Source organism: Erpetoichthys calabaricus, chromosome 12 (assembly GCF_900747795.2).
Source record: "Erpetoichthys calabaricus chromosome 12, fErpCal1.3, whole genome shotgun sequence".
NCBI classification, from domain to species: Eukaryota; Metazoa; Chordata; class Cladistia; order Polypteriformes; family Polypteridae; genus Erpetoichthys; species Erpetoichthys calabaricus.
Window position 1 is genome coordinate 147,671,467 of NC_041405.2, and position 13,188 is coordinate 147,684,654.

At 42.4% G+C, this 13,188-nt stretch overlaps 1 protein-coding gene across 1 annotated transcript in view; it reads left to right on the plus strand.

Moving 5' to 3' along the window:
* Positions 1–13,188, plus strand: part of rad23ab (RAD23 homolog A, nucleotide excision repair protein b) — a 61,319-nt gene that overhangs the window by 2,617 nt on the left and 45,514 nt on the right. The window lies entirely within an intron of this gene.

A 13,188-nucleotide genomic window follows, 5' to 3' on the forward strand; every position in this document is an offset into this window, starting at 1 on the left:
ATATATATATATATATATATATATATATATATATATATATAATCCTAAGCCTAAAAAGTTCAACAATTGTATGTGACTTTCTTGTCATGCTTTAAATTGGGCTTATTTTAAAACCTATATATATCTCTTTGGTATCATTCTTTTCAGAATTTATTGAACTTTAATTTGATGTTGTTAGATTTTCAGATTCTTGTTCTGTTTTTTAAATTATAAACTAAAATATCAAGAAAGTTGTTTATATTTAGGTGATTCAGTTAGCTGAAGGTCGAGTTATGATGACCCATTGCATACCACTGTAGTTTTCACGTGATTGTTCCTGTTATTTAAACGAGTCCTTTTTTAAAAAAAGTTTTTTTTTATCTAAAAGAATGTCAGTTAAAACAAATGGATTGTTTATTTAGTCTCTTATAAATACTCATCGAGCATAGTGGGAATACTCCAATCGGTAAGAGAGTAAATATTTTATTCTCATTTCATGATTTTTACTCCATTAAGTAATAATTAATTTTTCTTTTACATATTTATAGAATTTCATGATTTTAACCACAACTGGGGGTTGGGTGCCAAAGGCACTAGGGGGCTTTGCCCCCCTAGTATATAAGTATATATATATATATATATATATATATATATATAAAATCAATTGTGATTCAGAACTAAGACTGTACTGCTGTACTCACCCCATCAAATAAACAAACCAGCCCCCATGGCGCAATGTCGGAGGCTCAGCCTGAGGTGCTGTTGTCTGAGGTACAATCCCCATAAGTTTGTACACCTGCCGAGCCCCAATTAGGGTGAAACACATGTCAGTTGCTCTTTGTATTATTTGGCAGCTACTGTATCATATATCTATGAGCTGTTTCTTGCAACTGAGAGAACATGGCGGATGTATGCCGACTGGCCAATCAACCACAAGTGCTACCTGGTAGGTAACCACCTAAAAAATCAGATTGCGATTCAGAACTAAGAATGTATTATACTGTAGAGGTTTAACATTTAAGGGCATTAACATCTGACACAGCAGGTTCAGCTTGCTGTATCTACACACAGTCCCTCTGTAAAGTCAGTTGTGGTATTTACTTTAATTTCCGTAAGTCAGGGGTCGGGAACCTTTTTGGCTGAGAGAACCATGAAAGCCACATATTTTAAAATGTAATTCCGTGAGAGCCATACAATATGTTTAAAACTAAATACAAGGAAATGTGTGCATTTTATGTAAGACCAACACTTTTAAAGTACAATAAGTCTCTGGATTCTTTTTAATAACGTTGTTATGCTGTTGCTAACCAATGATGAATAAAGTACTTCTTACCATTAATGCGACTTCTGGTGCTGCATGGTTTTGCTGATGGCTTTGTAGTCTGGTTGATACGGCATGTCTTTTATTCGTTTGATTATCTTGTCTTTATCCGAAAAGTCGTCAAAAAGTTCATTGGCAACATCAAGCATGAATGTTTTGGCATACTCCCCATCTGTGAATGGCTTTCCGTTTCTCACAATTGCTAAAGCACCAGCAAAGCTAGCCGAATTCCAGTCACCTTGTTGGGTCCAAACACAGAGTTGCTGCTGACTAGCTTGCACTCTGCACAGTAGCTCTTGACATGCTTTCTTCCTGCTCTCCCCCGCAGGATATTTCGATGCAAATGTAGTTTGGAGTGTGTCGAAGTGCCGCTTTATATTTGACCGTTTCACCGATGCAATTTTATCATTGCATATTAGACACACTGCAGAACCTGCTCTCTCCACAAAGGTGAATTCCTCTGTCCATTCCTGCTGAAAAGTACGATACTCCTCATCTTTTTTTATTTTAGCCATCTTGTTCGATAAAAGGGTTTCTGCAATTAGCTAGCTGACTACTTGATTAAAAGGAGGGAAGTTTACTTCCTGACCTCACAACGACCCGTGTACGTTACGCATTATCCAGTAAAAATTTGGTGTTGTCCCGGAGGACAGCTGTCATTGGCTCCAGCCACCCGCAACCATGAACATGAGCGGTAGGAAATGAATGGATTGAAATACATGAGAATGTTTTATATTTTTAACGTTATTATTTTTTTATTAATTTGTCTGCGAGCCAGATGCAGCCATCAAAAGAGCCACATCTGGCTCGCAAGCCATAGGCTCCCGACCCCTGCCGTAAGTTGTAGTGTCAAAATAATAGCTAAGCACAGGTTTATTCCCAGCTATTCAAATGCTTAGGTTCACCTTCCACAAGCTTGTCACATTACGTGGCAGGAATTTTTGACCATTCCTTTTGGCAGAACGGGTGTAAGTCAGCTTTGTGGGACACCGGATTCAGACACACATTTTCAGTTCAGCCCACTAATTATCTATGTGATTCAGGTCTTGGTGATTTTGTTAATACTTTGGAGGTATGCATAGCCTCACTGTCCTAGCCTGCTAGAACACTGTCACTGTCCTGCTCCACTGACAGACTGAGAAGATCATTCCTCCCCCAAACTATGCGACTGTTCATCGTTTACCCCCTCTGGTGGAATTGAACATTATTCAAGTTATTGTCTGTTTTTTACCTGCATTTTTTATTACTCTTTAATTTAATATTTTTTGCTGCTCTAGTATGTGAATTTCCCCCTGGGATTAATAAAGTATGTATCTATCTATCTATCTATCTATCTATCTATCTATCTATCTATCTATCTATCTATCTATCTATCTATCTATCTATCTATCTATCTATCTATCTATCTATCTATCTATCTATCTAGAAGACACATTTTTGACCAAATGTTTAACATTCTGGCTGATGTCTTGAGATGTTGCTTCAGAATTTCTAGGTCATCTTCCTTTTTCATGATGTCTTATATTTTCTGAAGTGCTCCAGTTTCATTACCCCAACAGCATCACGCGACCACCCACATGCTTCACAGTTAGGACTCTTCCTCCATACGTAGAGGTGGTCATTATGGCCACATAATTCAAAATTCATCTGAATGCAAAACACCCCATCAGGCCAGTTATTTGTCTTGGAGTAGGAGCTTAATGGCAGCTATAGATACTTTGGTACATTCTGATGTCACCAACTCCTTTGTTGTTGTTTTGGATTTCACTTGAACGTTTTGCAAACAAAGTTCATTCATCCCTGGGAGTTAATTTTCTGAACAGAGTAGTGTCTTTGTGGCCCGTAGATATTTCTGTTTATGTACAGTTGTTTGTACACAAGCTTATGGTCCTGGCAATTTTTTGGAAATTAAGGAGGAACCGGACTTGTGAAGGTCCAGAGATTTCTTTTTGAGGTCTTGGTTGAGTTGCCTGGATTTTCCCAAAGGCAACGAGATACTGGCTATAAAAGTAGTCTCTTAAAATACAGGCGCGAGTGCACTCCCAATGACCTCAGTTAGAACAGTCGGCCAATCAGAAGCTTCTAAAAGTCATGACATCAATTTCTGGGATCTTCCAGGCTCTTTAAATAGACATTCAGCTTGGAGTTTGGAAACCTGTGACCAGCTGAAAACCTGATATAGTAAATAAAGGGAGATATGAAACTGTTTCTTAGCAATTATTTGGACATTACCACATATGGAAATAAGTTGATTAGGGCTTCTACTATTTTTTATTGATGTGCCCCAATTTTTCCCTTCTTAGTGTTTTTTGAGACCCATTTCTGTTGTTGAATGCCCACACAGGGGCGGCTCCTTTAGAAAACTGATGTCATCAGAGGACCCCTTGGAGAATCTCCGTCATTTTTCAGAGGGCAATAATTGGAACAGAATGACTGTCATATTATTGTTGATTCCTTAATAAACTTGAGGCAGTCACTGTGGCCCGCTTCGCAAACCATCCGCAACCCATTCCATTTAAATACAACGCTGACGTGTGACCCAACGGTGGCGACACATAGTTTAAGAAATTCCGATCTACTTTAACGCAGTGAATTTATAAAGTTGCGAAACGTTGAGTTTGAAAGTCTTTTGCGCTCGGTTTATGGTCTAAATATCACCATTTGAATATAATTTGAATCTACAGGGTGGCCCATATTTATGTATATGATTGCGCTTACTTGCTCCCTTCGCTTGCAAAACGGTACCTCTGATGTCGAATTTTGTGTTTATTCTTGCGATGGTTAGCTCACTAGGGCCACTGCCTTCAAACTCAACTGCCATCCTTCGTTTCACCACTGCATAGTTGTTTGTTGCGCAGTAAAAACACACACAACGTACGCACTGCTTTAGCGACAATCGATTCTCCGTCATTCTATATTCGAACACAGCAGGGGTTGCCTGGTCCAGCATATCGTTACTACCATTCTTGGGCTACACAGTGATGCCACTTTCAATACTTTTAGTGCAGTAGTTTAAATGCTACCGCATGTGAAACGTCATATACATAAATATGGGCCAACCTGTATATGAAAAAATTCCTTTTCAAAGGAAAATGTTCATATTCAATTGCAAAAGAAGGGCCCGTTGTTTTACCTCACACTAATTTTGATCTCATGTTGCAGTAATCCCTCCTCCATCGCGGGGGTTGCGTTCCAGAGCCACCCGCGAAATAAGAAAATCCGCGAAGTAGAAACCATATGTTTATATGTTTATTTTTATATTGTCATGCTTGGGTCACAGATTTGCGCAGAAACACAGGAGGTTGTAGAGAGACAGGAACGTTATTCAAACACTGCAAACAAACATTTGTCTCTTTTTCAAAAGTTTAAACTGTGCTCCATGACAAGACAGAGATGACAGTTCAGTCTCACAATTAAAAGAATGCAAACATATCTTCCTCTTCAAAGGAGCAAACAAATCAATAGGACTGTTTGGCTTTTAAGTATGCGAAGTACTGCGGCACAAAGCTGTTGAAGGCGGCAGCTCACACCCCCTCCGTCAGGAGCAGAGAGAGAGAGAGATAAAAAAATCAATACGTGCCCTTCGTGCTTTTAAGTATGCGAAGCACCGTTCAGCATGTCACTTCACGAAGCAGCTACACAGAAGGTAGCCAACGTGAAGATAATCTTTCAGCATTTTTAGACGAGCGTCCGTATCGTCTAGGTGTGCGAACAGCCCCCCTACTCAATCCCCCTACGTCAGGATCAGAAAAAGTCAGCGCAAGAGAGAGAGAGAGAGAGAGAGAAAAGTAAGCCGGGTAGCTTCTCAGCCGTCTGCCAATAGCGTCCCTTGTATGAAATCAACTGGGCAAACCAACTGAGGAAGCATGTACCAGAAATTAAAAGACCCATTGTCCGCAGAAATCTGCGAACCAGCAAAAAATCCGCGATATATATTTAAATATGCTTACATATAAAATCCGCGATGGAGTGAAGCCGCGAAAGGCGAAGCGCGATATAGCGAGGGATCACTGTATTCCAAACACACTATGCTGCAATACTTCTTTATGTATGTTAGATTTTTTTCTTGCATATGACTTCTACAGTCACCATTGACATATATATACAATAAATGAAAGACCTGTGCGTGTATGCAGTCTGTTCTGCGCATGCTCAACCACAGCCACTAGATGGCACCTGCATGCACTGCACTTCTCACTAGCTGTGTGCAGCAAACGCCATCGTCAAACAACGACATCATGCTAATGAAACAGATGAAGAGACTCGACGTTGAAACAAAGCAATTGCTACGGCTAAACAACTAAAATCATTGTCTATCTGGAGGTATTTTCTCGAGACCATAATTACTGTGTATACTCACGTTTAAGTTGGGTCTTGAAACCCGAAAAATCGATCATAAAATTAGACCCCAACTTATACGCCCGTTCAAAAATGCCTCCTCCAATCTCACATCAGTTTCTCAGATGCATCGAATTTTGTTGTAGCAGCGCAGTTACCAATTTCTTTAGCCACTTCAACGACTTTTAATTTAAAACCAGCTTCTTGTTTTCTTCTGATCGAACGCTCCATCGTAGATAAGGGATGCTCTTACGATAAAGGTGTATGAGGATGTGAGGTATAAAAAACATAGAACAGTGCAAACATCGCTTCAGAATAGTTCTGGTATTACCGTGTGGTCACGTAGGCACAGTACATAGAAAAAAGAGGCAGTGTGCTCCGTGGTTACTCTCTCAGGTGGGCATTAGCATATCATAATCTCTTGGACCAATAGCGTGAGTTTTCCACATTTCATTTAGCAGTAACTAGGGGGCTTCACCCCCTGCTCGCTTCGCTCGCCAACCCCTGTGTTTGGTTAATTGGATATACAATTTTACATTTTTTGTTTTGGAATTGTTTCAATTTCATTATTTTCACTTTTACTTTAAAGCTTCATTAAAAACATTATTTTTTGGAGACACATTGTGACAACGCAACATATAACTGCCCGTGAGTGAATATTGTTTCTGTTTCTGTAATAAATAATCCGAGTGTTTCTGTTTGTCCCTGTGATTTATTGATTGTCATAGCAAAAGCTATTCTCACGGTAAACTTTAAACATTTTACTACGAATGGCATATCACGATCTCCTTTGGTGTGTAATGTTATTCGCGGAATATATACATCACCTTTCTTTTTGCCTGTTAAAATTTGCCTCGCTTCTCCGAGATCATAAATATACACCCAACCGAATTGTGTACTCTTTGAAAGTTAACTTGTCGTTCCTTTAACTGTTGTGGGACCACAGATTCTCATAGCATATGGTCCATTATTGTGTAAATCCATGTTTTGTCCATTGAATGATGCGAATGCGAAAAGACTTTGTTGTCTACTCTTTTTTTCAGACCTCAATTTGTCCTGGTATTTTTTCAGTTACACCTGGTTCTGATGATTAATCACCTTTTGTTTGCGGTAATGCAATCGTTTCTATCTTTTCTTTGATACTGTAGTGACTGACATGATAAAGTGTCACAAAAGTTTTACTTGAACAATCGCTGACTTCCTAACCCCAAACACAACTTTCTAGCACCCTCTCCAACGCCCCCCCCCCCCCCCATCAAATCAATACCCCGCTATCAGTCCTCCGTGCTGTACTCCGCCTTCCCTCAATCGGACCTAACAGTCACTTAAAACCAAAAAGCCCTCAACCTGGCTGGGACGCTACAATACTTTTGAATTTTACTGCTGTCATATTCTGTACCTTTGTCTGCATGTGTATCGCGCCATCGTTTGTTTGAGCCTTTCGAATTCCACTGCTTTCATAATCTCTTATCTGCCTTTGTTTCTCTCCAATGCCTTTGGGTCTCTATTCTCCGTATTGTCCTTATACGCTTTATATGCGCTGAGAGCACATGATTTGTGTGTACTATGTGCTTTTACACGATTGATTTTTTTTTTGATGGGTGTGCTCTTATATATTCCGTACTATCTTTGTGGACCTTTGCGGACCCCGTAGTGTCTTACGTTTGACTCTGGGGTGCAGCGCAGAATCCTCTTTTCTGTGTGGCTGTGTCGTTAGTCGTTAGCTATGGGCGCGTTGTTTATCCAGGCGGGCTCGTGTTTGTATATCCGTCAGTCGAGCTTGTTCGTTTTGAACCCGTGCCTGCTTTGCTTCCGCAGTTTCAGACGCGCGTTGTAGGCGCCTGCGTTCATTGATCTTATCCAGGTGGGCTCGTGTGTGTATCGTTGAGCTGTATTGTGTTTGAATGTGGTGTAAAGCGTTCAGCGGTTTGTACAATCCCAAGCAGCACATTATTCCTAACTTCACTCCGCAGTAGTGCCACTCACAATATGGCGGTGACGCCTGCACCTTCACTCCGCAGTAGTGCCACTCACAATATGGCGGTGACGCCTGCGCCTTCACTCCGCAGTAGTGCCACTCACAATATGGCGGTGACGCCTGCGCCTTCCGTACTATGTCGGGTTTCACTGTGCTGTGTAGGCGCCTTTGCCTTTTGTACTTTCCCGCGACTTCCGTACTATCTTTGTGGACCTGTGGGGCCTCCGTAGCCTCTTCCGTTTGAATCTGGGCTGCAGCGCAGAATCCTCTTTTCTGTGTGGCTGTGTCGTTAGTCGTTAGCTATGGGCGCGTTGTTTCTTCATTTCTCATTCACGTTAGTTGAGCCCTTTCGTTCTTGGGCCGTGACTCCTTCGTGCGCGGTGGATACGACTTCGCTTGCGGTTTATGAGACGTGCGCTGTACGCGCCTGCGCAGTACGTCTCATGGTCCCATCGCCGTGTACCTGCGTCCATGCCATCCGGTTTACCATACTCGGTTAGTAATATGGATATTTGTTTTCATTTTGAAATAAAATAAATAGTTTCGTCATATAATAATAGCAATTCTTTATATTTACATGCTGTTTTTCTCACTACAGTCGACTCCACTTAAGTGCACATTGGTTAAGCGCACACTCCGCTTAGCTGCACGTGACTTGCATGGCTTGTATAAAGTCAAGTAAACGGGGAATAACTTCGGATAAGCGCACTAACAATAAGCGCACATACAGTATTGATCCCATTGCGGTTCTCTCCAGCCAAATTCACTCCGGTTAACTGCACGGCCTCTTCACATGCACATGTCAGACACCGATATTGATTGACACGCTCAAATAACATAATCAGCGTGAAATGTTGTAAGTAGCTCGGCTCTTGTGACCGTTTGAAGACAGATCGTTCAGCTGAATTTACTGATGCCGAGATCTGTACAGTCATTAAGGACACTACCAACAACCGAGAGAGGAGGATACTACTGCTGCCAGTGCGATTAATGAGCCCCCTACAGAGACTTTCATTCATGGACGCGCTGAAGTCCCTACGCCTGCTGCGTTGTTATCTGGAGCTAAACGGCTGTCGGAACTATGGACGATTTTACAGCATCAGTAATCCGATACACAGCCTGAATCGTGCGAACAGTGTGCAGAAAACAATGACTGATTATTTTCGTAAAATGTAGGCCCGATTGATTGACACTTGGACACGTGCAACTACATGTATTATGAATTGCCAGTGCTGTTCAGGTACAATACATGTATATCTGAACAGTTAATGTATATGTATGTATTATACAAGTATTCACTATATTCTTCACCGTAGACTATTTTAATAGTATTTTATTGCTTTTCAGTAGGCTAGTAGGTGGGGTAACTGAATGGTCAACTGTTAGGACTGACATGTTGCACTCCTATTAAGCGCACACTCCGCTTAAGTGCATGTGGCAATCTCGTCCACGGAGAAATGGAGTTGACTGTACTTAAATCGCTTTGTGCCCCACGTGGGATGTGAACCCATGAACTTCTTAATGCCAGGCAGCAGTGCTGCAATTGAACCACTGCATATATACTGTATCTATACGTTGTGATGCCTAAGGGCGCGTACAGCCATCCTCTTCTCGACACAGACTGGCAGGACACAGGTTTAGCACACAAGACACGGTTTATTTACAATCCATCCCAGCAGACAATGCTCACAGAGCCCAACACAGTCCATTTTGACGCCAGTCCTCCTCCTCAGGCTTTGTCCTCTTCCTCCCGTCTCTGGCCCTCAAATAGAGTGAGCCGGCTCCTTTTATTCAGCACCTGGGAGTGCTCCAAGTGGTTCATCAGGATTACCTGGAATCAACCTCCGGTGTGGTGGAAATCCTCTATAAGGCTCTGTAGCTCCCCCTGCTGGCCCTCATGGAACCCAAGAGGACTGCACCAAACTCCAGCTCCCAGTGTGCCCTATGGGAATCCGTGGTGCCATAGCTGCATCCCAGCTGAGGTATTACCTCAGCAGTGCTCTCTCCTCCAGTCCTTCTGTTCCATTGGCGTCCTAGCTGGGTAATGGCCGAGGCCACTTGTTACAATGTATATGACCCAGTTACGGCACAAAGTGCATTTAACAGAATTAAAAAAAAAAACTATCTGGGCTGTCAATGCCAACAGTGCACAAACCCATTAACAGTAACTGACACACATGAGTACAACGTCTATGGCACACTCAGTGAACCCGGGTTAGGTTTAAATCATCACATGCTTGTTGATATTGTGAGATGTCTTGCTGCTGTCCGGGTGGCCAAGTCTTGGGGGAACGCACTTTGTGAGGGCTCAGGGCACCTCCCTAGAGAGAGCTGAGTGACATGATCAGGGTGATAGCGGGGCGAATGGTAAAAGAGGAAGAGGAAGAGATTCCCTCAGGGAAGTGGCTCCTTCAACAGTTCGTCACAGTTTCAGAGACTGCTACCACCGCTTCTAGACTGCGCACTGCATTATGGGTTGAATGTTGCTATGCTACGAGGAGTATTGCATTCATGTTCTGTACTAATGTAGGAATTTCTGAGGGATCATTTTTCTCGTTTTTTTTCTCTGTGTTTCTGGCGGGACGACTGGCTGGGCCAATTGGAGTTTGCTTTTGGGCCGCCTTTTTCAATAGGCAGGATGTAGAGTTTATGGGCTTTGAAAAATTTTAGGTTGGGTTACCTATAATACAATGGGTATAGAAAAGAATTTCCCATACTTGGCTGTTATAAGTTGCATTGAGTAAATAAACCTGGAGAAGTATTTTTTTGTGTGTATCTTCATTTCAGGCTGCAAAGCAACAAAATGTGAATATTTCGAAGAGGAGAGTGTTGATTCTTTTCTCTACCCACTGTATATATACTGTGGGAGATGGCCGGCTGTTCATCCCGGCCAATACCCCCAGGCTGCTAGATGGAGCCCTCGCTGTAGCATGGGAATGCCCCCGAAGACCAGCAGGGAATCATGAACAATGGAGTTTTTATTCCCAACCCTGCTGGACACCGTGGGGCCCACCAGAGGACGCTGCAGGGAGGCTCAAAGACTTATATGTGCCCTATAACCCGGAAGTGTGTCTTAATGACCGCGGCAGGGGAAACGACGTACTTCCAGGGTGAAGAAGAAGAGTTTTTATATGACCCGTGAGTGTTCCAAGTCACATGGACAGAAGGGCGAAACACTTCCGGGTCATGGACTATAAAGGACTGTGGGAAACCCAGACGAGTGAGCTGAGCTGGGAGGAAGGGTGGCAACGCGTCTGGGAGAGGAGGAGGATTGTGATTATTGATTGAGTATTGATTATATGAGTAGTGTGGAGAGGAGGGTGCTTTGTGCACTTTGTTATTATAAAAATAGTCTTGGACTTGGACTTTTACCTGGTGTTTGGCGTGGTACCTAAGGGTTCAAGGGAGCTCCAGCGCCCCCTACTGTTACAATACATGCAGCATTTCATGGATGTCCATTCAGCTGTTTTGGAGTAATGAGTGGTTTTTGTGGGGTTGGTCCTTCTATTACATCTCCCCCAATGAAATTCTTCAAACTTAATGAAGCCCGTGTTTTAAGTTGTATGAACAAAAATGTAAACAGAAGTTGTGGTGAAAGCAGGCACGGCTGTTTTTGAGTGGTGTGTGATTTGTGTGTTGGTCTTCCATTGTACTACAGCCATCTTTCATTTGAAACTCTGAGGTGGAATGTCGCCTTCAGTGTAAGTGGGGCCAGACCTAAACAAAATGCCAAATTCAGTACCATATGTTGAACTGTTTTGGTGTGTTGGTGTGTTAACGTGGTTTCACTTTTTGTGCCTCCCCCCTCATTAAAACCCCTTTTGAAAAGTCTTAAATGTGAGATTTTAAGTTGTGTTAATAGTAATATGCGTAAAAAACTTTATGAACTTTGACTTGTTTTGGACTGACGCATTTTTTGCCCTGTCCTCTCTCTCTCTCTCTCTCTCTCTCTCTCTCTCTCTCTCTCTCTCTCTCTCTCTCTCTCTCTCTCTCTCTCTCTCTCTCTCTCTCTCTCTCTCTCTCTCTCTCTCTCTCTCTCTCTCTCTCTCTCTCTCTCTCTCTCTCTCTATATATATATATATATATATATATACAGTGATACCTTGACTTACGAGTGTCCCAACTAGCGAGTTTTTTGAGATACGAGCAGTCTCTTGGCCGATTTTTTGCTTTGAGTTGAGAGCTAAAATTTGGGTTACGAGCCAGCTTCAGATACCCCACCCCACCGCTAGTTCGTGCAGCTCGCCACAGTGAACGCCGCAACATCTCGCGACTCACTCGTTCACTTTAAGCAGTTAGCTTGCAGTGGAGGCTTCAGCGTTGTGCTCGCAGTTATTTTGCAAAACTTCGTTTTTCCAACTATGGGTCCAAAGAAAGTGAGTGCGAAGGACAGTGCAGAGAAGAAGTGGATGATGTGCATTGAATTAAAGGAACAAATTATAGAAAAACATGAGCAAGGTGTGCGTGTAGTCGATTTGGCAAAGCAGTACAAACGTAGCACTTCTACAATCTGCACCATACTGAAGCAGAAGGAGTCGATAAAGGCAATAACGCCAGCGAAGGGAGTTAAAATCATTTCTAAACAGCGGACATCTATCCATGAAAATATGGAGAAGCTGCTGATTGTTTGGTTGACGGAGAAGCAGCTCGCAGGAGATACCGTGACGGAGGCTATAATCTGTGAGAAGGCACGAGCGATTTACGCTGATTTGCAGCAGCAGACCCTAGGCACTTTGACAGACTTGGCATCGGGCGAGCCATTTAAAGCCAGTCGGGGCTGGTTCGAGAATTTTAAAAAGAGGACCGGCATTCACTCCGTTGTCAGGCATGGTGAGGCAGCAAGCGAGGATATGAAGGCAGCTGAGGATTACCTCAAAACTTTTGCAGGAATAATAGCGGCTGAAGGATACATCCCCCAGCAAGCCTGGACATGGATGAAGGTGACATCAATGAGCTCATCGAGGAGCATTCTAAGGAACTGACAACGGAGGAGCTAAAGAAGCTACAGACGCAGCAGCACACGGAGGTTTTGCAGGAAATAAGTGACGCGGAGGAGGTGGAGGAAGTTATCTCTACAAGTGAGATAAAGGAAATGATGAGAATGTGGGAGAAACTTTCATACTTTTATTCAAAAGAAACACCCAGAAAATTTTCAACTGGGCGTGCGACTGCGCTATTTAATGACACTTGCATGACGCATTTTAGAAACATTCTGAAAGGGAGGATGAAACAGACCTCATTGGACAGGTTTTTTTCGAAAACCCCTGCAGATGAAAGTAAGGAAGGTGTGGCGAAAAGGGCAAAAATCAGTGAATAACATTCAGTTATTCAGTTCAGCCTTTCTCCACCACCTCCGTCAGCATCTTCAACTCGTCTGATCTCCAAGGTAAATGCTGTACATTATACTGTACTGTACTTAATAAAACCACTTTATTGCAGTACATTCTATTGTATTGTGTTTTTATACAATATTCGTTATTTATAAGTACATTTTTCTTATTTAAAAACATGTAACAAAAAATTGCAGTGTTTTTTGTGGGTCCGGAACGGATTAATGGCATTTCAATTCATT